The sequence below is a fragment of the Monodelphis domestica genome, chromosome 2, assembly GCF_027887165.1.
Source record: "Monodelphis domestica isolate mMonDom1 chromosome 2, mMonDom1.pri, whole genome shotgun sequence".
In the NCBI taxonomy this organism is placed as follows: Eukaryota; Metazoa; Chordata; class Mammalia; order Didelphimorphia; family Didelphidae; genus Monodelphis; species Monodelphis domestica.
In genome coordinates this window covers 13,955,576-13,982,368 of record NC_077228.1, presented here as the reverse complement: position 1 = coordinate 13,982,368, position 26,793 = coordinate 13,955,576, and positions in this window count along the sequence as shown.

Below are 26,793 nucleotides of genomic sequence, written 5' to 3'. Positions count from 1 at the left end.
CAAATGACAATCATAACTTTGAACGTGAATGGGATGAACTCACCCATAAAACGTAGACGAATAGCAGAATGGATTAGAATCCAAAACCCTACCATATGTTGTCTTCAAGAAACACACATGAGGCGGGTTGACACCCACAAGGTCAGAATTAAAGGATGGAGTAAGACCTTCTGGGCCTCAACTGATAGAAAGAAGGCAGGAGTGGTAATCATGATATCTGATAAAGCCAATGCAAAAATAGACCTGATCAAAAGGGATAGGGAAGGTAATTATATTTTGTTAAAAGGGACTCTAGACAATGAGGAAATATCATTAATCAACATGTATGCACCAAATAATATAGCACCCAAATTTCTAATGGAGAAACTAGGAGAATTGAAGGAAGAAATAGACAATAAAACCATACTAGTGGGAGACTTAAACCAACCATTATCAAATTTAGATAAATCAAATCAAAAAATAAATAAGAAAGAGGTAAAAGAAGTGAATGAAATCTTAGAAAAATTAGAATTAATAGACATATGGAGAAAAATAAATAGGGATAAAAAGGAATACACCTTCTTCTCAGCACCACATGGCACATTCACAAAAATTGACCATACATTAGGTCACAGAAACATAGCACACAAATGCAAAAAAGCAGAAATAATGAATGCAGCCTTCTCAGATCACAAGGCAATAAAAATAATGATTAGTAATGGTACATGGAAAACCAAATCTAAAACCAATTGGAAATTAAACAATATGATACTCCAAAACCGTTTAGCTAAAGAAGAAATCATAGAAACAATTAATAATTTCATCAAGGAAAATGACAATGGCGAAACATCCTTTCAAACCTTTTGGGATGCAGCCAAAGCGGTAATCAGAGGCAAATTCATATCCATGAAAGCTCATATTAACAAACAAGGGAGAGCAGAGATCAATCAATTGGAAATGCAATTGAAAAAACTCGAAAGCGATCAAATTAAAAACCCCCAGCAGAAAACCAAATTAGAAATCCTAAAAATTAAGGGAGAAATTAATAAAATCGAAAGTGATAGAACTATTGATTTAATAAATAAGACAAGAAGCTGGTACTTTGAAAAAACAAACAAAATAGACAAAGTACTGGTCAATCTAATTAAAAAAAGGAAGGAAGAAAAGCAAATTCACAGCATTAAAGATGAAAAGGGGGACAGCACCTCCAATGAGGAGGAAATTAAGACAATCATTAGAAATTACTTTGCCCAATTATATGGCAATAAATACACCAATTTAGGAGAAATGGATGAATATATACAAAAATACAAACTGCCTAGACTAACAGAAGAGGAAATAGAATTCTTAAATAATCCCATATCAGAAATTGAAATCCATCAAGCCATCAAAGAACTTCCTAAGAAAAAATCCCCAGGGCCTGATGGATTCACCTGTGAATTCTATCAAACATTCAGAGAACAGTTAACCCCAATACTATACAAACTATTTGACATAATAAGCAAAGAGGGAGTTCTACCAAACTCCTTTTACGACACAAACATGGTACTGATTCCAAAACCAGGCAGGTCAAAAATAGAGAAAGAAAACTATAGACCAATCTCCCTAATGAATATAGATGCAAAAATTTTAAATAGGATACTAGCAAAAAGACTCCAGCAAGTGATCAGAAGGATCATTCACCATGATCAAGTAGGATTCATACCAGGGATGCAGGGCTGGTTCAACATTAGGAAAACCATCCACATAATTGACCACATCAACAAGCAAACTAGCAAGAACCACATGATTATCTCAATAGATGCAGAAAAAGCCTTTGATAAAATACAACACCCATTCCTATTAAAAACACTAGAAAGCATAGGAATAGAAGGGTCATTCCTAAAAATAATAAACAGTATATATCTAAAACCAACAGCTAATATCATCTGCAATGGGGATAAACTAGATGCATTCCCAATAAGATCAGGAGTGAAACAAGGATGCCCATTATCACCTCTACTATTTGACATTGTACTAAAAACACTAGCAGTAGCAATTAGAGAAGATAAAGAAATTGAAGGCATCAGAATAGGCAAGGAGGAGACCAAGTTATCACTCTTTGCGGATGACATGATGGTCTACTTAAAGAATCCTAGAGATTCAACCAAAAAGCTAATTGAAATAATCAACAACTTTAGCAAAGTTGCAGGATACAAAATAAACCCACATAAATCATCAGCTTTTCTATATATCTCCAACACAGCTCAGCAGCAAGAACTAGAAAGAGAAATCCCATTCAAAATCACCTTAGACAAAATAAAATACCTAGGAATCTATCTCCCAAGACAAACACAGGAACTATATGAACACAACTACAAAACACTCGCCACACAACTAAAACTAGACTTGAACAATTGGAAAAACATTAACTGCTCATGGATAGGACGAGCCAATATAATAAAAATGACCATCCTACCCAAACTTATTTATCTATTTAGTGCCATACCCAATGAACTACCAAAATACTTCTTCACTGATTTAGAAAAAACCATAACAAAGTTCATTTGGAAGAACAAAAGATCAAGGATATCCAGGGAAATAATGAAAAAAAACACATATGATGGGGGCCTTGCAGTCCCAAACCTCAAACTATATTACAAAGCAGCAGTCATCAAAACAATTTGGTACTGGCTAAGAAACAGAAAGGAAGATCAGTGGAATAGACTGGGGGAAAACGACCTCAGCAAGACAGTATACGATAAACCCAAAGATCCCAGCTTTTGGGACAAAAATCCACTATTCGATAAAAACTGCTGGGAAAATTGGAAGACAGTGTGGGAGAGACTAGGAATAGATCAACACCTCACACCCTACACCAAGATAAATTCAAAATGGGTGAGTGACTTAAACATAAAGAAGGAAACCATAAGTAAATTGGGTAAACACAGAATAGTATACATGTCAGACCTTTGGGAGGGGAAAGGCTTTAAAACCAAGCAAGATATAGAAAGAATCACAAAATGTAAAATAAATAATTTTGACTACATCAAACTAAAAAGCTTTTGTACAAACAAAACCAATATAACTAAAATCAGAAGGGAAACAACAAATTGGGAAAAAATCTTCATAGAAACCTCTGACAAAGGTTTAATTACTCATATTTATAATGAGCTAAATCAATTGTACAAAAAATCAAGCCATTCTCCAATTGATAAATGGGCAAGGGAAATGGATAGGCAGTTCTCAGATAAAGAAATCAAAACTATTAACAAGCACATGAAGAAGTGTTCTACATCTCTTATAATCAGAGAGATGCAAATCAAAACAACTCTGAGGTATCACCTCACACCTAGCAGATTGGCTAACATAACAGCAAAGGAAAGTAATGAATGCTGGAGGGGATGTGGCAAAGTAGGGACATTAATTCATTGCTGGTGGAGTTGTGAACTGATCCAACCATTCTGGAGGGCAATTTGGAACTATGCCCAAAGGGCGACAAAAGAATATCTACCCTTTGACCCAGCCATAGCACTACTGGGTCTGTACCCCAAAGAGATAATGGACACAAAGACTTGTACAAAAATATTCATAGCTGCGCTCTTTGTGGTGGCCCAAAACTGGAAAACGAGGGGATGCCCATCAATTGGGGAATGGCTGAACAAACTGTGGTATATGTTGGTGATGGAATACTATTGTGCTCAAAGGAATAATAAAGTGGAGAAGTTCCATGGAGACTGGAACAACCTCCAGGAAGTGATGCAGAGCGAGAGGAGCAGAACCAGGAGAACATTGTACACAGAGACTAATACACTGTGGTATCATCGAACGTAATGGACTTCTCCATTAGTGTGGCGGTGTAATGTCCCTGAACAACTTTCAGGGATCCAGGAGAAAAAAAAACACCATTCATAAGCAAAGGATAAACTATGGGAGTGGAAACACCGAGAAAAAGCAACTGCCTGAATACAGAGGTTGAGGGGACATGACAGAGGATAGACTTTAAATGAACACTCTAATGCAAATACTATCAACAAAGCAATGGGTTCAAATCAAGAAAACATCTAATGCCCAGTGGACTTACGCGTCGACTATGGGGGGTGGGGGGGAGGAAAAGAAAATGATCTATGTCTTTAACGAATAATGCTTGGAAATGATCAAATAAAATATATTTAAAAAAAAAAAAAGAGCACTCTAGTGCACATATGAATAACATGGAAATAGTTTTTGAACAATGATAGGTGTATGGCCCAGGGGAATTACTTGTCAGCTCCTGGAGAGGGGAGGAGCTCTGGGAGAGGAATAAAGAAAATAATCATGTAACCATGGAAAAATATTCTAAATAAATAATTTAAAAAAAAAAAGAAAAAAAAAGAAAAAAATAATATGTCTTTCTGTACCCATTCAGTTTTCTTCAGAGGACTATCATATCTAACTTTCCTAAGATGATATTTCTTTTCTCATCTTCTTTCATTTTTATGTATAGATGTATCTAGCTCTTAGAAGGGAAGGTTAAAGGCCCCATGACTATAGTTTATTATTTATTTCCTTTTGTAATGTATTTAAGTTTCCTTTAAGAATTTGGATGCTATAGCATTTGGTGCAAATATGTTATCACTTCATTGTCTATGTTTCCTTTTACCTAGATGTAGCTTCCCTGTTTATCTCTTTTAATTAACTCTGTTTTTGCTTTGCTTCATCAGAGATCATGATTGCTACCCTTGCCTTTTTTTGTTTCAGCTGAAGTATAATACATTATGCTCCACTCCTTTATTTTTACTCTCTGCGTGTCTCCCTGTTTCATATGTGTTTCTTGTAAATAAGATATATTGTTGGATTCTGGTTTCTATTCTGTTCTACTGTCTGCTTCCATTTTGGGTGAATTCACCTCATTCACATTTATAATTATGATTGTCAACTGTGCATTTCCATCCATCCTGTTTCTTTCCCTCTCTCTCCACTCCCACCTCTCTCTCTCTTAAAAAGTCTGTCTTGCTTCTGACCACTGTCTTTTTTTATTTGCTCTCCCTTTTCATCCTCCCCCACTTTCTTTTATTACCTTTCCCTCCTACTTCCTTTTTCAGTAAGATTGATTTTTATTAACAGTTGAGTACATATATACTTTTTCCCTTCTTGAACTAACTTATGTGAGGTTCAAGCACTGCCTACCCCCTCAACCATTTCAACCTCCACTGTAAAAGTTCCTCCTTGTGTTCCTGTTTTATATAAACTATTCTTCCTCTCTCCTTTTCTCCCAGGACATCCCTCTTCCTCATCTACATTTTAAAAAACATCATCCCAACATAACTGATACACTCCAAAACCTTCTTTCTATGTAGAATCCTTCAAGCTATCCTAATAATGATAACATTCTAAGAAGATACATATATCAATCATCTCCCCATAAATAAAGAGATACAGTTTAACCTTACTGAGTCTTTTATGATTTCTCTTTCATGTTTATCTTTTTATGCTACACTTGAGTCTTATATTTGAAAGTCATATTTTCTGTTCAGCTCTGACCTGTTTAGCAAGAATGCTTAAAAGTCCTCTCTTTCATTAAATTTCCAATTTTCCCCTTAAAGGATTACACTCAGCTTTTCTGGGTAAGTTATTTTTGGTTGTAATCACAGTTCTTTTGCACTTCAAAATATCACATTATGAGACTTCCACTATTTTAATGTGGTAACTGCTAAATCTATGTGATACCTACCAACTGTGGCTCCATGTAATTTGAATGGTTGAATGGTTTCTTTCTTATTGCTTGAAGTATTTTCTTTTTGACCTGGAAGCTCTGGAATTTGACAATAATATTCCTGGGAGTTTTCATATTGGGCTCTCTTCCAAATGGTGATTGATGGATTATTTCCATTTCAATTTTACCATATGGGTCTATATTAGGGCAGTTTTCCTTTATAATTTCCCAATATATGCTGTCTAGGCTCTTGCTTTGATCATGACTTTCAGGTAATCCAATAACTCTTAAATTAGCTCTCCTCAATCTATTTTCCATGTCAGTTCCTTTTCCAATGAGATATTTCATGTTTTCTTCTATTTTTTTTTTCATTCTTTTGACTTTGTTTTATTGCTTCTTGGTGTCTCATGGAGTCATTAGCTTTCAGTTGCCCAATTTTAATCTTTAAGAAATTCCTTTCTTTAGCAAGCATTTGTCCCTCTTTTTCCATTTGGCCAATTCTACTTTTTAAGAAGTCATTTTCATCAATGAATTTTAGCACCTTTTTTCTCTTTAGTCAATTCTGTTTTTAAGATGTTTTTAGTCAGTGCTTTTTTTGCTTTTACAAAGCTATAAATAATTTTTCATAATTTTCTTCCTTTGCTTTCAATTGTTCACTTATTTTTTCTTCTAGCATTCTTATTTGATTCTGAAAATTAATTTTAAGGTCTTCCAGGAATTCTTTTAAGGCTTGTGTCTAATTCACATTTTTCTTTGACACTGCTTTTGACTGTGTTGACTTCATTGTCTCCATCTGGGTTTGTGTCTTGATCTTCCCTGTCACCATAGTAGATTTTTAAGATAAGGTTCTTTTTTTGTTGTTTTCTCATTCTCCCACCCTATTTCTAAATTTGGAACCTCGTGTTAATATTGGGTGCTGGGGAAAAGGCTTCTGTCATGAATTCAGACTTTTTTGAACTAGTTCTGGGAATTTGGAGTTTTTTAGTGCTTTGGAGGTGGTGTGATTGTTTTTGACCTGAGAACTCCCAAAATTATTGCTGCTTCTATCACCACCGCATATTCCCACTACTAGTTTCATTCACATGATCTCTGGGTCAGTCTCCTCCTGCATGCCACAGGTCTCTCTTCCCAAAATCCTATATTCTCCTGGATTTTAAGAATGTCTCATTCTAGCCTTTTGTTGGCTCTGCCAGTCCAGAATTTGATTGGAAATGCTATTTTAATATTGTTTGGAGGGGAATGTCAGGAGAGCTCAATTGAGTGCTTTTCTACACTACCCAAGTCTCTTGCAGCATCTTGATTCAACCTCTGTGTGTGAAGAAAGTACTATGTCTCTATAAGATTCAGTTCCTTTTCTGTCTGTGAAGCTTGGGAAGCCAAAGAATTCCAATCCGGCCAGAAGATATTTATTCCTCAGCATGTTCACTCAATGTCAAAGAGAGTTATAAAGCTACTCTGCCATTGCTCTTGGAAAATGGGTTTGCTTCATACCTTATGATGTCATTCACCATCCCAGTAACTTTTCATAATAATCCATTTCTGTCTGCATGTTGTGTGTGGCCTTCTTCTTTTAGAATATAAACTTTGTGAAGGCCAGGATTGCCTCACTTTTGTGTTTGATCTCCAGTGCTTGGCACACAGCAAGCACTTCATAAATGCTTTTTCATTGATCATTTACTTATACCTAGTCACTCATTTATTCTATCCCTATGTGATTTCTCAGTCTAGATGGAAAGAAAGTCAGCATTGAAGGAGAATCAAAGAGGCCAATACATGATTCCTATCCTTTAGGAGCTTATGAACAAGTTCTATAAGGCTGATACAAGTTTAGTGCCTTGGGTAGTCTCTTCTTCTCCAGCCCATCCTCCCCCAAACTGCTAAAGTCATTTTCTTAAACCACAGGTCTGATGATGCCACCATCCCAATTATTAAATTGAAGTGGCCTTCTTTCATATCCAAGATCCAATATAAATTTCTCTATTTATCCTTTAAAGTTCTTCACAGCTTCTTTGGCTCCACTCTACTAATTCTTTGGTCTAGCCATATTGGCCTTTTTAGTTGTTCACTCCAACATTAGATTCTATCTTCAATCCCTCGGTTTTTGCAAATGGAAATAGAGGGATGCTCTGCCTGCACCTTCCACCCCCACTTCCTTCACTTCTGCTACTTAGAATCCCTTGTTTCCCTCAAGATTCAGCTTGAAGGCTGCTTTTTATAGGTCCTTTCCAGGCTCTCCAGCTTCTGGGCCCTCCCTTCTGAGATCACCTTCCATTTACTCTGTATATATCTTGTTTAAGTCTATTTATTTATATACATCTCGTCTTCCCATTAGAATGTAAACTCCTCGGAGGGAGAGAGTACTTTTGCTTTGGCTTTGCAGCCCCAGCATTTAGCACTGTGCCTGGTATAGAGAAGGCTCTTCATAAATCCTTTTGATTGATGGATAATAGATTCCCCTCACTGGAGGTATTTAGGCAAAAGCCAGATGGCCCACTTGTCAGCATTGGTGAAGTGGGTTTTGTTTTCATGCGTACATTGGACCAACTGGCTTTGGGGCTCATTTCAAAGTTGAGATTCTGGGCCTGGGTTTCTAGGGTGACTCCAGTTTCCCTGTTCTCCACCAACAGTGCAGCCTTTATTGGATACGACAGAGTCATCACAACTCAATGTCTTTGTTCATTTAATGAATGCAGAGAGTTCTGAAGTGGATTTGTGGATTTATCCATGGAGCGAGGATTCTCTTTCTAGAGGCTATGAACTTGTTTTTTGAAAATATTTTGATGAATGGATTTCTCTATAATTAGTTTCCCTTGTAATCTTGTGTGTGTAATATCGGCATTTAAAATATTTTGCTGATTCGTGAGCCATAGGCTTCAGCAGCCTGCCCCAGGGTCCATCACACACACACACACACACACACACACACACACATACACACACATGAAAATCAGGACTCTTTGCCTTAGGGCATCATCCATCCTCTCTTTGACTCAGTCAGTCTCTCTGTCCATAAAAAGTTATCTGAGATCCATTCTAAAGAGACGCTCCAAACTCACTCCAAAAGAGTCTAAGGAGTCACAGTCTCCCAAATACTGCAGAATCAACAAGTCAAAAGCACGGGGTGGGGAGGAATACTTTTACTATAAGAATGCAATCAAGTTAACAAGCATTTATTAATGCCTACTATGGGGGAGGCCCTACTAGTTGGGGGGGGTACAAAGAAAAGCAAAAATAGCCCCTCCCCTCAAGATACTTACAATCTAATGGAGGGAGCAGCATAAATACAAATAGATACATACAAGATATATGTATAGACGAGAGACACACAGACAGATAACAATGCTAATGACCATTTATACAGTGTTTGCTAGGTGCCAGGTATCATGTTAATATATCATTTGATCTTCACAGCAACCCTGGGAGATAGATGCCATGATTATCCCCACTTTACAGATGAGGAAACTGAGGGTAAATGACTTGTCTAGAGTTACATAGCTAGTAAATGCATGAGGCCAATTTTGAACTCAAGTTTTCCTAACTCTATGCCCAAAGTTTTTCCCATTGGTACCACACAGAAAGACAGATAGAGAGAGAGAGAGAGAGAGAGAGAGAGAGAGAGAGAGAGAGAGAGAGAGAGAGAGAGATGAATGGATAGATGGATGGAGAGAGAGAGACAGCTAGAGATAGACAGATATAGACAGAGAGACAGAGATAGAGAGATAGATAGAGATAGTGATAGAGAGATAGACAAACAGATATAGACAGAGATGATAGATAGATAAATAGATAGATAGATAGATAGATAGATAGACAGACAGATAGATAGATAGATAGATAGATAGATAGATAGATAGATAGATAGATAGATAGATAGATAGATGGATGGATGGATGGATAGGATAGGATAATCTCAAGAAAATCTCAAAGAGAAAGATCATAGCTTTAGAACTAGAAGGGACCTCAAAGGCCACCTATTCCAACTCTCCATTTTACAAATGAGAAAACTGAGGCCTGGAGAAAAAAAAAACAAGTGACATTCCCAAGTTATAAGTAGAAAAGATAGGATTCAGACCCAATTCCTCTGACTCCAGGTCTAACAGGCTTAACTTCACCTCATGCTGCCTCTCGGTGATACTATTATCTTTGGAAATTTTGTCAACCCCTGAATCTTCCTTTGAAGCCTCCCGGGGGCAAAGCTGCTGCCATGAAGAATGCCTGCCTTGCATCTTTCCCCAGAAAGCTAACTTTCAAAGTCACGCGTGCCATTGAGAGCAGGCAGGATGGCATTAAAGAGAAACAGCCGTCATTCCAGCCTGGAAACGGTTCCCTAGCAGGACATTACTTGAATTCACTGGTTCCTTGTAATCGAGATCTAATAAGAGCATCTTTAAAGGAGTCTTACACACAGGCAGCATTGTGATGATCAATTGAACTCCTTATAAAGAAAACCTCTGAGGCTATCTGGGGGAGGGGGCTGTGCTTCCCTCTGTTTTATGACACCCCCTTAGACACAGTGTGGAGGAAGGTCAAGACAGCATGGAGGCACAGGCATTAACCAGCAGAACACTAATTAGTTTTAGTGACAATGGTCTTCTGTGTGGGCATTCTAATATTTTGATGTTTAGGTTTGTTTGAAACCTCTGGCCATGAGGCACAAAGCTGCTTCTATCTCTTGTTTTCCTCTTTTCTCAAGATTTTTCTGTCCCATTATCAGTATGAATTGGTTAAGCATATCCAATTTCACATTGTTATCGCTATTAGTAAATGTCTGTTTTGCTATTGGCATCACAACTTAGCTTTAAAGAGTTAAATAGGAGAGCTGGTGAAAAAAATGAAGTGGAATGGGTATTCTCCAGTTAATAAGGCCATTATTATGGTCTCCTTCCATATCATTATGGTCAATTTCTGCCTTTACTAGCACCAAAATCCAGTTTTTAGAGTTAAACCAAACAGAGAAGAAAAAAAAAAAGCTAAACAGAATTGATCATTTATCCCCCAATTAGCATTGCTATTGTTAGTAGTTACCATATGCTAATGGTAGTAGTAAAACCTCATTTTAATCAGAGGTAAATCAGAGAAATAATGGAGGGGAAAAGAATATAATGTGCACACTTGAGTTAGTATTGCAGTTACTAATACTAAACATCTGATACTAAATAGAAATACTAAAAGGGATAATATTTGTAGAGTGTCTGGTACTCAGTAGGTATTTAATAAATGTTTGTTTATTCCTTTCTGCCCTTGATAGCAGCAACCCCACACTTTAAAAGAGTTACATTAAAGGGACATTACAGTAACTTAAACAAAATCCAACACATGCTCAGGATTTTTTAAGGTCGTATTTTTTCATTTGTTTATTTCAAATCTAAACTTTCATTCGTATTAAAACAGAAGCAGAGATTGCCCCGAGAAGCTTAGCATCCCGGGCTGAAGCGTTTCAGACACATTAAAAAACACCAAGAAAGCAGAAAGTCCTCAGGATCTCACTGAAGTACTCAATGTTCTCAGAAACAATCGCTGGCCTTTAAGGATCTGCTTGTTGGTGGCCCTGCCTTGCCAGATATCTGTCCAGCTGGACTGTAGAGAAAATCACCCTGGGGAATTTCCCTTTTTCCAAAGTTGAACTCTTAGAGCTGTGAAAAATGGAGCTTTCCGGGATTCCTGTTCACATTGCACATAGTAGGTGTTAATGGATTCTTGCTGAAGTGAGCAAGAATACAAAGTACAAAGCTTCCAAAACAGAAGGGGACTTTTTTTTTTACTTCCATATTTATTGATGTGTGATGTCACGAATGAATGAATTAGAGCAAGGTCTGTTTCATTTTGGTTTCGTATCCTCAACACTTAGCATGATGTCTGGCATTTAAACAGAGAAGGGATTTAGCGAATGCTTTGGAATGGAAGAATTTGAGAACTCTTCTTAAATTTGACTAATTTCACTCAAGAGCCAAAGAAAAGAAACCCACTGGGGACTGCAGGTGGCAAATACAACGCTTTTCATGTCTTTATTTCTTTGGTGGCAAGGAACGAACTCCACATGTGCAACCCATCACATGGACCGGAGATACTTCATCAGTCAACTCACTGGGTTGGTCGGTTTCTTTGGGGGCTGTAGGGAGCTGTTCAATGACAGGATCTATCGGTTAAGAGATGATGACTGTGTTGTAAAAACAAAAAAGAGCAATAAAGGAATTCTTAGAGAGAAAATGAATTGGATTTTTTCTCAACGTGTTGATTGTCTTTGAATGACTATATTAAGCAGTAAGAAAAAGAATAAGCCAGTAGATTTCCGAACAAATTTAAGTCCGGCTGCTTCCCTTCCTGACTTTTATTAGACGCCAGAAAAGTGAAGTGTGTCACCATCGTCTTTTCCAAGGGTTAACTTCGCTAATCCTCTCTCCCACTTGGCTGTTCTGCTCCCACAGGACCAAAAGCAATCAAATCTGTAGGTGAAAAAAGCCCCTCACGTTCTTCTCCTCCTCCCTCCTTTATTACCCCCCCCCCAAGACTTTGCTGTGGTCTCCAGAAGGTGGACTTTCATTAAAAGAAAATAACGTTCCAGGCTTCCACCGGGGAAGGTGGTGTCTTCATACTGGAAATCAATACACTGCCGGGGAGTTTGCTCTCTCGCTGGGCAGCCCAAAACAATATCTCTCCAAGGAAAGTGGGAACGTCCTCTCCAAGCCATTTGTCTTCATGGAGGAGCCCCTCTGAAGCCAGCCTCTGACGGCTCTTACAATATCAATTGGAAGGTTAATAAGGCAGGCCGGGGAAGCAAGTCCATTTACAAAGGCAATTCTTAATAACCGAGATGGGGTCATTATGGATGCACTCGTTTGGACACTTGGCTTCTAACTGGGGCAATAGCCTAATTCAGCTAATATGAGAAGACCTGCAGAATGTGCTACAGAGGGAGGATAGTCCACCGAATGACAACCGTGGAAATAGAGTCACAGTCAGAGGAGGCGACCAAACTGGTCTCTTCAGATGGTGAAGGTTCATATCAGACCATTGAAAGTAAAGGAAACTTAATCACAGGCTAATTTAAGCACCCAAGAGCTGGGAGGGACCATGGAGGTCATCTAGTGCGGAGAGAACTCATTAGGCACCTACTGTGCATCGGTCACTATCCCAGCGGTCCCCAAAAGTCTTGTTTTAAACTATTAAAATTTCAAAGTGCATTGACCATTGGGACATCCTATACTGGGCACTGGGGATAGTGCACAAATGCTGCCTTAGGGAGTTTACATTCTATCAAGAACAATGAAATGAAAATAAGAAAGGAAATAAGGCAGCTGTGGGGTGCCATAGTGCACAGACACTGTGTCTAGACCCAGGAGGACCTGAGTTCAAATCCAGCCTCAGACATGTACCCCCTGTGTGACTCTGGCAAGTCATTTCACCCCCATTGCCTAGCCCTTAGTGCTCTGCTGCCTTAGAAGCAATACTCAGAATTGAGTCCAAGAGAGAAGGTTAAAGTTTAAAGTAAATAAATACAAAGTAATGGGAGGGGGCAGGATGAGCAGATGAGGGCACCAAGAAAGACCACCTGTATAAGAACATTTGAGTGGAGTTTTGAAGGAGATTGGGTTTTGCAAGAGCCAAAGATCAGGAGAGAGAGCATTCCAGGCATGGGGGCCATCATCTATGAAGGCACAAAGGTGGGAGACGGAGTGGTAAGTGTGAGGAATACCAAGAAAACCAGTTGGACTGAATCCCATAGAACATGAAGAGCAATAGTATTAGGTTAGCAAGGAAGAGTGGACTCTAGTTGCAATGTAAAGGGCTCTAAATGCCTGGAAGGACTCTAGACTCAGTGCCTTATGATTTCCTCGTCCTCAGAGGTCCCTTCCAGGTCCCTTCCATGATGCTTTTACTGGCACAAAACACAATCCCCCACTCTGTTGGTAGTTTTGAAGCCTCTAGGTCCAGGGCTATGAATTGGTTCGGCCACTAGGGGGCATTGTGACAGTGCTCCATATGGAGTCAGAGGATACGGGTTCAAATCCCAGATCTGCCTCTTGCGGTCTGTGAGACTTTACACAGGCTATTTAATTTCCCCAGGCTTCAGTTTTCTTATCTGTAATACGAGAATGTTGGGCTTGATCTCAAGCTCTCTTCCACCTCTCAGTCTATGATGCCATCATCTGTCCTGGAAAACAGTTCAGAACGCTACAGGAGAAGTTGTGCATCTCAGGACTACTGGAATTCAAGAGTGGAGTCTGGGGCTAAAGAGCACAAGCAATTTCATGATTTCTCCTCCATCAAATCTGCCTTGTGGGGTGCCCTGGGTGAATCACTTACCTTCTGTTTGCCTCAACTTCCTCAACTGTAAAAAGTAGCTCAACAGAGCATCTACCTCCCAGAGTTGTTGTGAAGACCAAATGAGACAATATTTGTAAAGCTCTCAGCACAGTGCTTGGCACATAGTAGGCGTTTAATAAATGTGTGTCTCCTTCTTCCTTCTGGGTCCTGTCCAGCTGCTAGGACCTTTCCCAAACTACTTCATCGTCATTTTGCACATATTCTGCTTCTGTTCAGATGGGCACCTATCATCTCCTGCTTGAAATGAGAATGAAAGCCTACTGAGGGCAGACGCTACTTCGTGTCTCTTGGCACAGCACCTGGCTTCATACAGACTTGAATTTCATTCAACAAACAGCTATTGTGAGAATCACAGTTCCCAGTAATGGGAACACAAAGACCAAAATGAAACAACCCCCCCTGCCTTCCAGAAGTTCCCATTCTACTCCAGATAATATGCCATGTGCGTGCATACAGATAACACAGAGCTAGAGATACTGGAGGAGAGAGAGGCTGGTAGGATAACTTGGGAAGGAAGAGAGGACCTTCAGGGCCACATCTTGGGGTACTGTTTTAGTGGGAGAAAAGCAACACTAGCCTGATTAAGTGATTTTAATAACACCAGCTCCATTTTATGACTGAGTAAATTGAGGATCAGACAGATTGGATAAAAGAGAAAGGAAGAATAGGATTTCAAGTCCTAAATGACCTTTGATTTTTTTTCTAGAAATCTGCTCTGTTGGGCTAATTAAGAAAGGCAGCAGGGATCCCTGACCCTGGAATCAGAGCCTCTGGGTTCAAATTTGATTCCTACACTTACTTTGAACTGATTGCTGGACCCCAGTTAGATGAAGTAATTAGAGATCCAGGGTTGAAAGGGGCCTCAGAAGCTAGCTAGTTCAATTTCCATGTTTTTAGTGATAGGGAAACTGAGGCTCATGGAAGTTTAGTGGCTTGTCCAAGGCCACAAAGGTAGCATTTACATAGCGCATTTAGGTATTTTACATATGTTAACTCATTTGATCCTCACAACATTATGGGTTAGGTGTTATTATGATCCCCATTTTACAGATGAAGAAATGGAGCCCCAGAGAGATTAAGTAATTCCCCAGAATTGCCCAGCAAGGAAGGGTCTGAGGCAGGATTTAGATTTCCCATCTTTCAGACTGAGTGACCCTAGGGAGCTGGTATCAGAAGCTGAATTTCATTCCAGGTCCCAACTTGAGTCCAGATCTTGTGCTCTTTTCACTGGGTCCCTTCCAGATCTAAAACCTGTAGCCCCCTTTAAAGTGCTTTGCCTTTCAATCCCAGCCTAGAGTTCCAATGAATTCTCGCAGCTATTAGCAATCAAAAAGCATTTAACAAGCCCCTACTTTGTGCCAGGCATTGTGCTGGACACTGGAGATAGAAATACCAAGAATGAGCCATGGAGGAAATTTCCCCAATGTAGCTATTTCGAGCCTTTTTTGTCTGCTTCATATTTTAGACATCAGGCAGTAAATTATTTTTCAAAGCTGTGCCTGCTAGTACATTCTGGTCCCCAGTATGTCTTGTAGCCGCACTCAATATTTTTAATTACTTGCCTTTATTGGTCAGACAAAATGTAGAGTCAAGTTTCAAGTAATATCTTTTATTGGACTAATGGCGGAATATTGACAGATAAGCTTTAGGGGATGTAGAAAACTCCCCTCTAGGTCAGGAAGGGATTGACTCTGAGGAATGGATTTCTATATGTAGAAAGCTTGTTTGTCGATATCGGCTAGTGAGGCCGATAAAAGGGATTACTCAAAACTTGGCCGGTGTTTTGCCTGACATAAAGGAATTTGAGGCCCCACAGAATAAAGATGGAGCTATTTGGAATGGACTTTCTGAGGCAGGGTTGCTTTCCTCGTCTGAAAAATGGAGGCAGTGACATCTGTCCTGCTTGTCTCCAAGACAAGGCTGTCTCCAATTCAGTTCAACCCAACAAGCATGTATTACTTATTTCTGATCTCTCCCAGGCATTGTATCTGTAACCCGGGCAACAAAGGCAAAAAAGATAAACAGTCCCTGTCTTCAAGGAACTTATAGTCAATAACGTGCATAGATATGTACATGAACACCATATACACAGACACATTAACAAGATAAATAGAAAGTGACTGACCTCTCTGGGCAGCTCTCCTAGCTTTCACAGCTGGATTTTCTCACTCTGCTCTCTGTTGGGTATTTTAGCTTCTTCTACTGAGAGGGTCAGTCTGCTGCCAAATGCTACTGTTGGGGAAGAGGGAAAGATTCTCCTTCCCTTTCTTGCCAAGCACAAGGGAAAAGTGAAGAGCAATTCCTTCTTGAGGGTTGGGTCCTTGCTCCATAGCTAGCTAGCCTCTCAACTGCCAGGGTTGACTACCTCCCGACTACTAAGGCTCCTCCTGGCTTGACTGACCCCAGAGCTGGCCAGCTCCCTTTTGTGAAGAAAAAGAAAATCCTATTATTTAATATGAATTTAACTGAAATTTAAATATATATATATATATATATAAAACATTCTTGGGACACTAAGTTTTAAACTAATGCAAGAAAGTCAATATTTTTCCATTAATGGAAGAATGTTTTAGGAAAAGATTGGAATAGATCATTTTGTAAAGGCCAGCAGGAGCATGGCTAACCTTTCAGCCAGCCAGTGGCTAGCGCCAATATAATTCCATCAGCTTGATAGAACCTTATGCCTCCTAAAGGAGCGAAGAAGTACAAACAATTCTCTACATTTTCTTTACATCTCCTTTACAAATAAGTAAAATCATTTGGTGATTGGTATAGTTTAGAGAAACTTAAAGCATACTGGGAAACTCTTTATTGGAGGACACTAATCTTGGTCTAATAGATGAGCAATATGAGAGAAGGAAGGAAGGAAGGAAGGAAGGAAGCAAGGAAGCAAGGAAGGAAGGAAGCAAGGAAGCAAGGAAGGAGGGAGGGAAGGAGAGAGGGAGGGAAGGAGGGAGGGAGGAAGGAAGGAAGGAAGGAAGGAAGGAAGGAAGGAAGGAAGGAAGGAAGGAAGGAAGGAAGGAAGGAAGGAAGGAAGGAATCTCCTTTCTGCAAAGAATTTACAATTCAGAAGGGCATTGTATAAAGAGAGATCTAGAACACAAAATGGCCAAAGTAAATATTTATGAGAAGTGAAAAAACATCTGTATATAGCCTAAATCGAAAGATTTAGTGAAGTCTAGGAAGACTTCTGGTTGTATATTAGAAAGATCCTCAGGAAAGGGATCAGAAAGCCTAAATCCGCATCCTACCTCTGCCCCTTCTGTCCCTTGAACAAGGCATTTCTTGGAGTTGATATAGGAATTACTCAGGGAGAAGACCCAGTGGAAAGTCACCATAATGCGGCTGTAGGCAGCAGCAAAAGAATATGTTTGGGGGGCTGCTGGGTAGCTCAGTGGATTGAGAACCAGGCCTAGAGACGGGAGGTCCTAAAATCTGGCCTCAGCCACTTCCCAGCTGTGTGACCCTGGGCAAGTCACTTGACCCCCATTGCCTAGCCCTGACCACTCTTCTGCCTTGGAGCCAATACACAGTATTGACTCCAAGACAGAAGGTAAGGGTTAAAAAGAAGAAGAAGAAGAATATCCTTGGTGAGGTGGAAATCAGGATCAATTTGGAAAGAAAACCTAGGTTCAAATCCCAAGTCTGCCATTTTCTAGCTGCATGACCTTGGGCAAGTCAATAAACTTCTCCAGACATCAGTTTCTTAATCTGAAAAATGAGTCAGCCTACATGATTTCCAAGTTTTCTTCCTGCTCTTAATCCATGATCCTATGTATGACCTCTCTGAACTAGTTGGGAAACTATGCCTTAATGAGCTCCTCATGATGTTGTGAAAATCAAGGGATACGATAGGGAAGAAGACTTTGTAGAAGTGAAGTAGGACAAGGGGCTGAATCTAGACGGAGCACCTTTGTTCAAATCTCAGCTCGGCCATTACTAACTATGTGGCTTTAGCCAAATCATTTCCTCTTTCTGGGCCTCGGTGTCTCTAAATGCTGTCAGAGCAAGACGGGATGAACCACAGGTTCCTCTTAGCTAAAAACCTATGAGGTAAAATATGTATTATTGTTATTATTATTATTTTCACTAAATCCAACAACATTTTCATTCAGAGAGAAGCCAAACAAGCCGAGGCTGAGTAAGGGCACAAAAGCAGCCTGTGCGTGAACTGTTCAAATCCCGAAAACGAGCGGGTTGGGCTAGATGGTCTCCGAGGTCCCTCCGGCTCTATGAAGCCCATGAAATCCGTGGGTTGTTCTGACAGCCGAGACACAAGGTAACAAGGACTGAATGGAGCCTATTCCTTTAAAGGGTGATCTTTGTCTGTCTGTCTGTCTTCTTATTGTCCCCAAGACACTTTCACTTCCAGGCTCGATGAGTGCGCGGCGAGCTCGCTCCCTCTGCCCACGGAGAGCGTAACCCCGTCGTGGCTCAGCTGACCGTCTCCCAGACTCGTATCCAAAACAGAAAGATCGTCGCCCTGCGTTCAGCCAGGCTACCTGGGCGGCTCCTCGGGGCTCTCCCGCCCAGCGTGGGTCTTCTTCGGCAGCGCGGGGTCATCCCCACACAATGAGCCACGACAGCCTCACCCAGCCCTCGCAATCTCCAAACGCACCCCCAGGGAGCCGCCGTGGTGGGTGTCTTTCTCTGCTCACAAAGAGGAGACCTTTGCCTCCCGTTTCAGTTCTGATGTCATACTAGGCCGGGCTCCAGGAGCGTTCCATTCCCAAACAGAACCCGCATTCAGACGGGGAGGCCAGCGATGAGAGCCTCGACTTGAACTTGGCCCCTTTTCAGAGATGGGAGAGTTTTCCAAAGTGTAAATATCAAGAAATCAATAATTGCACATACAAAGCTCAATGGCCCTGGTTTGTATTCAGAGCGTTTCCCCCTCCCCCAGCCGGCTCTGGTTTAACTGGACATAACTAAAAAAAGCCGCCTAAAGGAGACACAGGGGCAACCATTTCCTGCTCCATCCATGGTTCAGACCCTGGTTAGGCCTTTATTTGTTCCTGAGCTACAGCTGTGCTTGCAAAAAGGGGCTTTGTCATGGAATTATTATTATTATTAAAACTTTCTCTTCTATCTTAGAATCAATCCTGGGTATTGGTTCCAAGACAGAAGAGCAGTAAGGGCTAGGCAATGGGGGGGAAGTGACTTGCCCAGGGTCACCCAGCTGGGAAGTGTCTGAGGTCAGATCTGAACCCAGGACCTCTCCTTTGGCTCTCCATCCCCTGAGCCATCTAACTGCCCCTTTTAACATAATTATAAGTCCCTGGAAAGAGGGAGGTTTACGGACCAAAATGGGACCTTCGTTATTGAGCTCCAGATGCAACTGGTCCGGCACCATGAGGTACGAGCAGATATGATGCCACGTTAGCTCCAAGGTAAAGGGGAGAGCGTTTTTGTTTTACGGATCACCCATGCTTCCCCTCCTCAATGCAAATGGCACATATCAGAACCAGATTCCTGGCAGGAACAAGGGAACAGGCTCTTTAAGGCATTCAGCAAATCAGTGCATGAGCGTCTGCCCAGGAAGTAAAAGGGTGGCCACTAGACTCTTAAAAGGAATATCAGGAGCCATCATGAGCATGAAAGAAGACAGTTTTAGAAACCAGAGATAATGTGATCTATTAAAATGCGTGCAGAGAGACAGCTCGGTAGCACAGTGGAGAGAGCCTGGATTCAGGAAGACCTGGGCTCAAATCTAGTCTCAGAAACTTCCCCATTGTGTGACCCTGGGCAAGTCACTTAACCCCAGTTGCCTAGCCCTTACTGCTGTTCTGCCTTAGCATTGATACTAAGACAGAAGGGAAGGTGTTTGTTTTTTTAAATAAAATGTGCGGAGCTAGAAAGAACCTTAGAAACAGTCTAGTCCAGCCCCCTCATTTCATAGACTGAGGCTGAAGAGGATGGGTGATTGCTGATCATCCCACAGGGAGCAACTACCAGAGTTTGGCTTTGAATCTAAATGCTGGGCTCTGGACCCAGTGGTTGTTCCATTGTGCCATGATGCCTCTGGAAAACGAAGACTAGAAACCCGTTGAGGAACCTGAGGTGTATGAATATAATGGAATAGTACTAGATGGTAAGGAATAAGACAAACTGAGGACTTCAGAGAAGTGAGAACATTTTGTATGAACTGATTCAGAGAACTTAGCAGAACCAGGATAGTGGAAATGATCATCACCATCATGGAAATGAAATGAAATGCTGTGGAATTAGAATGACCAGTTGTGGCTCTCCCAAAGGGATTTTTTTCTTCTCCTTTGAAGGGTGGAGGACCCTGGGCCCCCCATGTTGCATATACTCTCAGATGTGATCCCTGTTGGTTAGTTTGGCTTACCTGTTTTCTCTTCTAAGGATTGGCTCGATATGGAGGAAATCTGAAAATGATTGTGAATTTTTACAAATAGGAATCAACAAAACATTAAATAAAAAAAAAGAAAGAAAATGAAGACCAGAGTCAATGGATCCCTGCTAAAGCAAGAACTCTTCTGTTCTCATTGCTGAAGGAAAGAAAGGCAAGGGAAGGCATCGGGTGCTGTTTATTTCCTCTCTTATCACATGAAATGCCAGATTAGCCCTTAGCATTGCATAGGAATGGGGGATTTGGGAATGGAAGGGATCTCAGAAATCACAGAGTCTCCTCATTTTATAGAAAAGAATATTGATCCCCAAAGAGGGTAACTTGCTCTAAGTCACATAGCTGGTAAGTAGCCTGGACAGAATAGGAAACCGAGTCTTCTGCCTTGAAATCTTTTCACTGAAAAATGTGATACATAAACTGTAATGATTTTTGTAACAGTAAGTTCAACTGTCCACCGATGTGATAGAGAATGCATTGTTGTGCTACAATAGAAAGAAGGGAAGCTTCCTAGGAAGAGAGGTTTAGGGCTGAGAAGGAGTGGCCATTAAATCGAATTTTCTCATTATACAGATAAGAAAACTGAGGCAAGAGAGAGGGTGAGTGACCCAAGCGTCTCAAATAAGATCTGAACCCAGGTTCTCTTGACTCCAGGTCCAGTATCATTATACCAAGCTACTTCAATATCCCCACTGGCATTTTCTACAAAAAACAAGACTGTATTCAGAGGGAAAGACTGTATTCAAAGGGAATCACAGACCCACAATACTAGTTGCACCATTAAAAATTGTGCAAACAACAGTGAGTAAGTCTTTTGGGATTATCGCTCACTTTATAGAAATAATATCTAGGGTGCTCACAGTGCCCTCTGGAAATAGAAAACTATTTTAATTATAATATGTAAATTGAATTAAAAATAATAAAAATTAAGTTCCTTCCTTTTCCTCTCTGAATTCCCAAATAAAAAGACTAACAAGTAGAACTGAAACTAGAAAAGGGTCAAGAGGCCTTTGTCCCACTGTGCCAACATGTGGGGAAACATCTTCTTCCCCCAGGAACTCTCACGGGCCTCTACCAGTTCATATAACTCTTGTAGAGCTAAGGAAGACACTATTAAAGACATGGACCACATCTTCTCCAATGGTCAAACCATTCTCTGTAGCACATCTCCCTACCCTCCATGGAGACATCCTCACCCTCCTCCACTGCTCTATCAGGATCACTGCTACTGCTGCTTTCCCCTCAACTATATTTGCCAGGTAAAAGAAATCTTCATTATAGTTCTCCCCCCGAGGAATCATCGATGTGTTTGTGACAATCTAGTCTTTGATCTAGAGAACTGTTTAAATATATTTGAGGAAGAACTAGTCATAATAGGACAATGCTGTGGATCCCAAATAGCAGAAAACCATGATTGAAAGCCAAGAGCCCTGGGCTCTCCTCTCAGCTCTGCCATTAAGAACTAACTGCAAGCCCCTTTTAACCCTTGGGTGTCAGCTTCCTCCTTTGTCAAAAAAAGAGATTGGCCAACAGAATCTCCAAAATCTCTTCCATGACTAATAACTTCTGCTTTCTTATCAAATGTTCTATGTTCTAAGGTCCCTCTCAGCTTTAACATTCTATGTTCTTTTTTCTTCTTCTCATTTCTAAAGGGTTCTTAGCCTGGGGTCCATGTCCTTGGACTCTTTTTAATATTTTGTAATTATAGTTCAATATAATTGATTTACACTATAATACTATGTGTTTCACAATATTATTCTGGGAAGAAGCAAATAGGTTTGTCGCTACTGCCAAAGGACTTCATCACCCCAAAAAAGTCAAGAACCTCTGTCCTAGGGTCCCTTCAAATTCTGCATCTGAAGATGCCTTCTAGTTCTAACTTTCTTTGATCTAAGGTCATTTCTAGTTCCAATGGTATATGTTCTAAGGATCCTTTGAGCTTTAACATTCTATTTTCTATCATTTCTTATTCTAAAGTCCTTTCTGTTTCCAACATTCTATGCCTCAAGATCTCTTCTAGTTTGAACATTCTCTGTTCTAAGAGTCCTTCCAACCCTAACATACTATATTCCAGTATTCTATATCTAAAGTCCCTTTCTATTCTAATGTTCTATGTTCTAAGATCCCTCCCAGCTGACATGCCGGGTTCTAGCATTCTATGGACTAGGTCCCTTTCAGTTTCAATGTTCTGTGCTCCTAAAGTCCCTAACGATGTCAATTGCTCCACAAACACCCTGACCGAAGGACATGTCCTTCAGAGTCTTTCTTTTAATTTTCTTTCCTTTCTTTTCCTAGAATATGATCTGGAGAGAAGTAAAAAGGGTCACAGAGGAGTGCCCAGCAGGGTACACACAAAAAGAGAAAGAGACTAAGGGAGCAATTGAACTGGCCCCGAAAAGGTCACAGATCTTCATGGGAATTTGCAGGCTCCTCACCAGTGTGCAGGAGAGTGGTGATCCATGGGCTATTGGCAGTAATATGGCTGGAGCAGCAGGGGAGGGAGGCAGAGCCCCGGGGATTCTTCAGAATGAGATTTTAAGCCCCAAAGAGGCATAGACATTCCGTAGCAAGGGATGGGGGGTGTGATACATCTCTGCTGGACATTTGTTAATTTTACAACTTAGCCAAGGAGGCCTTTATTAGATTTTCCAGGGGAGTCTGAAGATTTCTCTGAACAAATGCCTTTTCCTCCCTTGAGTCTGTCCCCGGACTGCCTAAACCTAAATCCCACAGTGGGAGTAGCAATTCTGTGATATTTAAGGACCTGAAATTTTAGGCAATGGCCTAAGGTGGCTGTCTGCCTAGGTCCTTTGAGTGCCTGGCCATCTTTACTTCTTCTTTTTTAAAAAAAACTCTTACCATCCATCTTGGAATCAACACCGTGTATTGGTTCCAAGGCAGAAGAGTGGTAAGGGCTAGGCAATGGGGGTCAAGTGACTTGCCCAGGGTCACACAGCTGGGAAGTGTCTGAGGCCAGATTTGAACCAAGGACCTCCCATCTCTAGGCCTGGTTCTCAATCCACTGAGCCACCCAGCTGCCCCTGCTATCTTTACTTCTGGTCATTGTCCTAGAATCACAGAAAACCTTAAAGCCCATCAGAATCCAAAAGAACTCCAGAGATTTAGTCCACATCAGAGTACAGACAATATGCCCAACAAATACTCATCCATTGGCTAAGGGCATCGAACAAGTGCTTGGAAGAAAGCACAGCTGATAGAGAAAGCTTCAGACTGAAAAGGAAGGGGGAAACTGCCTCATGGCACTTAGTAAAGCCAAAATAGCACAGAGACAAGCCAGAGTGAGTGTAGGGCTGTAGACCTGCCATGAATATTATTAATGGTAAAATGACCAAACTTGGCTCCTAGGAAGAGGTGAGAATCCACCTCCTCCTTCTCTTCTTACCAGGGCTGGGCATATTCCATCCCACTTGGTCACTGTGTTCATTTTCCTGAACGATTTCTTTCTCCTCTTTCTTTTGGATTCTTTGTCCCAGCAAATGGTTTCCTGGGGCTTGGAGTGAGAAGAAATCAATTCAGAGCAGAATGTAATGGAAAAGCCAAAGAGAAGAAGAAAAATTCTAAAAAGAAAAAAGTTATGGAGCCCCCAACTAGGATAGTTCTATATAGCCTCGTTGCGTTATCCACTAGTCAGCCCACATTTGGGTATTGCCTTCCGTTTGGGAGATGGCGTTACAGAAAAGAGGGTGATAACCGAGAGGGTCTAAAAGTGGGGGGCTGGCCAGGATGATGAAGCAAGACCATTGGTCCAAGGAACCTGGGCCACTGAGCTGGAAGAAATGAAGATTTGGGGGTTGGAGAGGGAGGGACACAATGACTGACTTCAAGTATTTGAAAGGCTGTCACAGGGAAGAGGGATTAGCCTTGTGCTGCTTGGCCCCAGAGGGGAGAGCTAGGAACAATGAGGGGAAGTTGTAGAGAGGTAAATTTCAGCTTTATGTTCCTGACACAAGGCTCCTAGCACATGGGCAGAGACATAATGGGCCACCCTGCCCACCTAGGGGCCCAGGCTATTCACAGTGACCACATCAAGTTAGACAGTAATTCACCTTGTCTATCAGACCTGCTTTGTTCAAAAGGCACCTCACCTTTGGGAGTTTGGGGGAGCCATAAAACTTTGCCCCAGACTGGAGAGGAACCATGGAGCCACAGTTGGGAAGCCTGCCTTGTCCATGTCTGGATAGTTTGTTCATTAATCCTCAGTTCTCAAAGGCCCTACTTAGAGAGAGAGACAAAGAGGACAGGTCTTCTTTCAGGGCTTGGGTCTGGCCAGGGAAGAATAGGTGGGGTTTGGAGCTTTCCTAGATCTCTCCCCCTGCACACACAGAGAGGAAAAGTTCTCTCCTCCAAACCCCATTCCTTTACTCCATGGGACACCCTAACCCTGCTCTGCATCATCGTTGTCCCCCAACGATCTGATTTTACAGGACCCGCTAATGCTGTTAGATCCAGCTCCGGAGAAACTTAGGGCTGGATGCTGTCCCTGGAGTTCCCCCAGAAGAGGCTGCCTGACCACTTCTCAGAGACATTCTAGAAAAGATCCTTGTTGGAGTATGGATTGGCCAGAAGGATCTCTCGGACGTTCTGGGACTCAGATCCTGGAATTCTTCTTAAGCATCCCCAAAGGAAATTTTCTGTCAGTAGAAGAGTGAAACTATTCACAGGCTTGGAGATCCCTAGAGTGACTCCGACACCCCGTAAAAGGGAAACCGCCAAACAAATGCAACCACTTCAGAGTGTTGTTTCTGAGTACTCTGACATCGTTGTTTTTCAATCATTCATTCATTCATTCATTTAATAAACCTTTGGTAGCACCTACTAGGTGTCAGGCACAATGTTAGACACACAAAAACAAGGCATCTCTGCTTCTATTAAGGGAGGGACAAGATGTACAAAGAAATTCAACAAGATATGTCTACAAAGCCACACCACAACCCAAATGATCTTGCCATCCTTTCCTTTGGTAGTGAAAGCAGGATGAGCGTCTTTAGATGTCCCTGATCCCCATTTTCTTTCTTTTTGCCATGCAAGTGTTATGAATGCCTTTTATTTTGACATCATTTTCATTTCTGGATGTCTTCCGCCACCCCCCAGCCCTGACCACTGAGGCAGCTCAGTTCAGGGAGGAAACTTCCTACTCTGGAGTCAGGAGACCGGAGTTGAAATCCCACCTCTGATACTGCCAACGTGACTTTGATTGGATCACACACATTTCCTTGGTCTCCATTTACTCATCTGTAAAATATATTGGACTGGAGTTAGACTAGGTGGCCTCTGAGATTCCCTCCAGCTCCAAATCTGATACTAAATAGAGATTTCAGGAGGGATGGCATTTACAGCTGGGGCTGAGGAGGAATCAAGAGAGGCTGAACCTTAGAGGAAGCTCGAGGCTCTAAGAGGTAGAATCGTTTCCCACAGCTAGGTGGTGCAGTGGCTCGAACACTGAACTTGGAATCAGGAAGACTCATCTTCAGGAGTTCAAATCCAGATTCAGACACCTACTAGTTGTGTGGCCCTAGGCAAGTCACTTCACCTCAGTTGCCTGAGTTTCCTTATCTGTAAAATAGGCCGGAGAAGGAAATGGCAAAGGACTCCAAGAAGTCAAGACTGAAAGATCACTGAACAGCCATAACAGCACGGCATGGAAAATAGCCTATAAAAAAATGCCTGGAGACAGCGGGTGGACTGTCACCTGGGAGAACCAGCCAGCAGGCCAGTTTGGGTGGCATGTAGAGTACATAAGGGGGAGTAATGGGACATAAACTTCGAAAAGGGAAGCTGAAGTCTTTCCAATGCTGAATGGACACTAAAGACAAGAGGGTTCCTTCGGAGCTTGGACAAATGAGTTCCTGCTCCCCTAGAGCATCCTGCCTAGTCACTCTCCACTAACCACTGTTTAGCTGAAGGAGAAGAAGAAAGCACTAGCACTTTGGCCTTTTCCTCTTTCCCATTTCCCATCATTCAAAGAAATACATGGAGCCCACAGGACGTAGTGGGCAGTTAGAAAAAGTTTCTCAGGCTGAATTTTCAGATTTGCAAGTAGACTTTGTGATGGCGAGCTTGGTAGGCACAGAATTTAGAATAACTGCGTTTATCTGTGCAAACTTTCCTTAGCCTGTTGCAACTCCAAGCGTCCAACCGTTCTGCATGGGTGTTTGCTAGAATATACGAATTCAAAGGAGGGACAAAGCCTTAATTTTTCTCCTGCCTACAAAGAACTCCAAATCTTTACTATTCAGCACAGCTGCCTAGAATAGACAACAGTGGAACCTTTGTGCGATGATTCAAACGGAGTAGGAGGAAAAATACCATTAACCCTTGAAAACAGAATTATTGTATTCTTTTGATTTCGCTGCACACTGTAATGTGTTTGTGGCCATATTTGGCTCATATCCGGCTCAGCTTCGCAGAGCACAGGAATAATAGA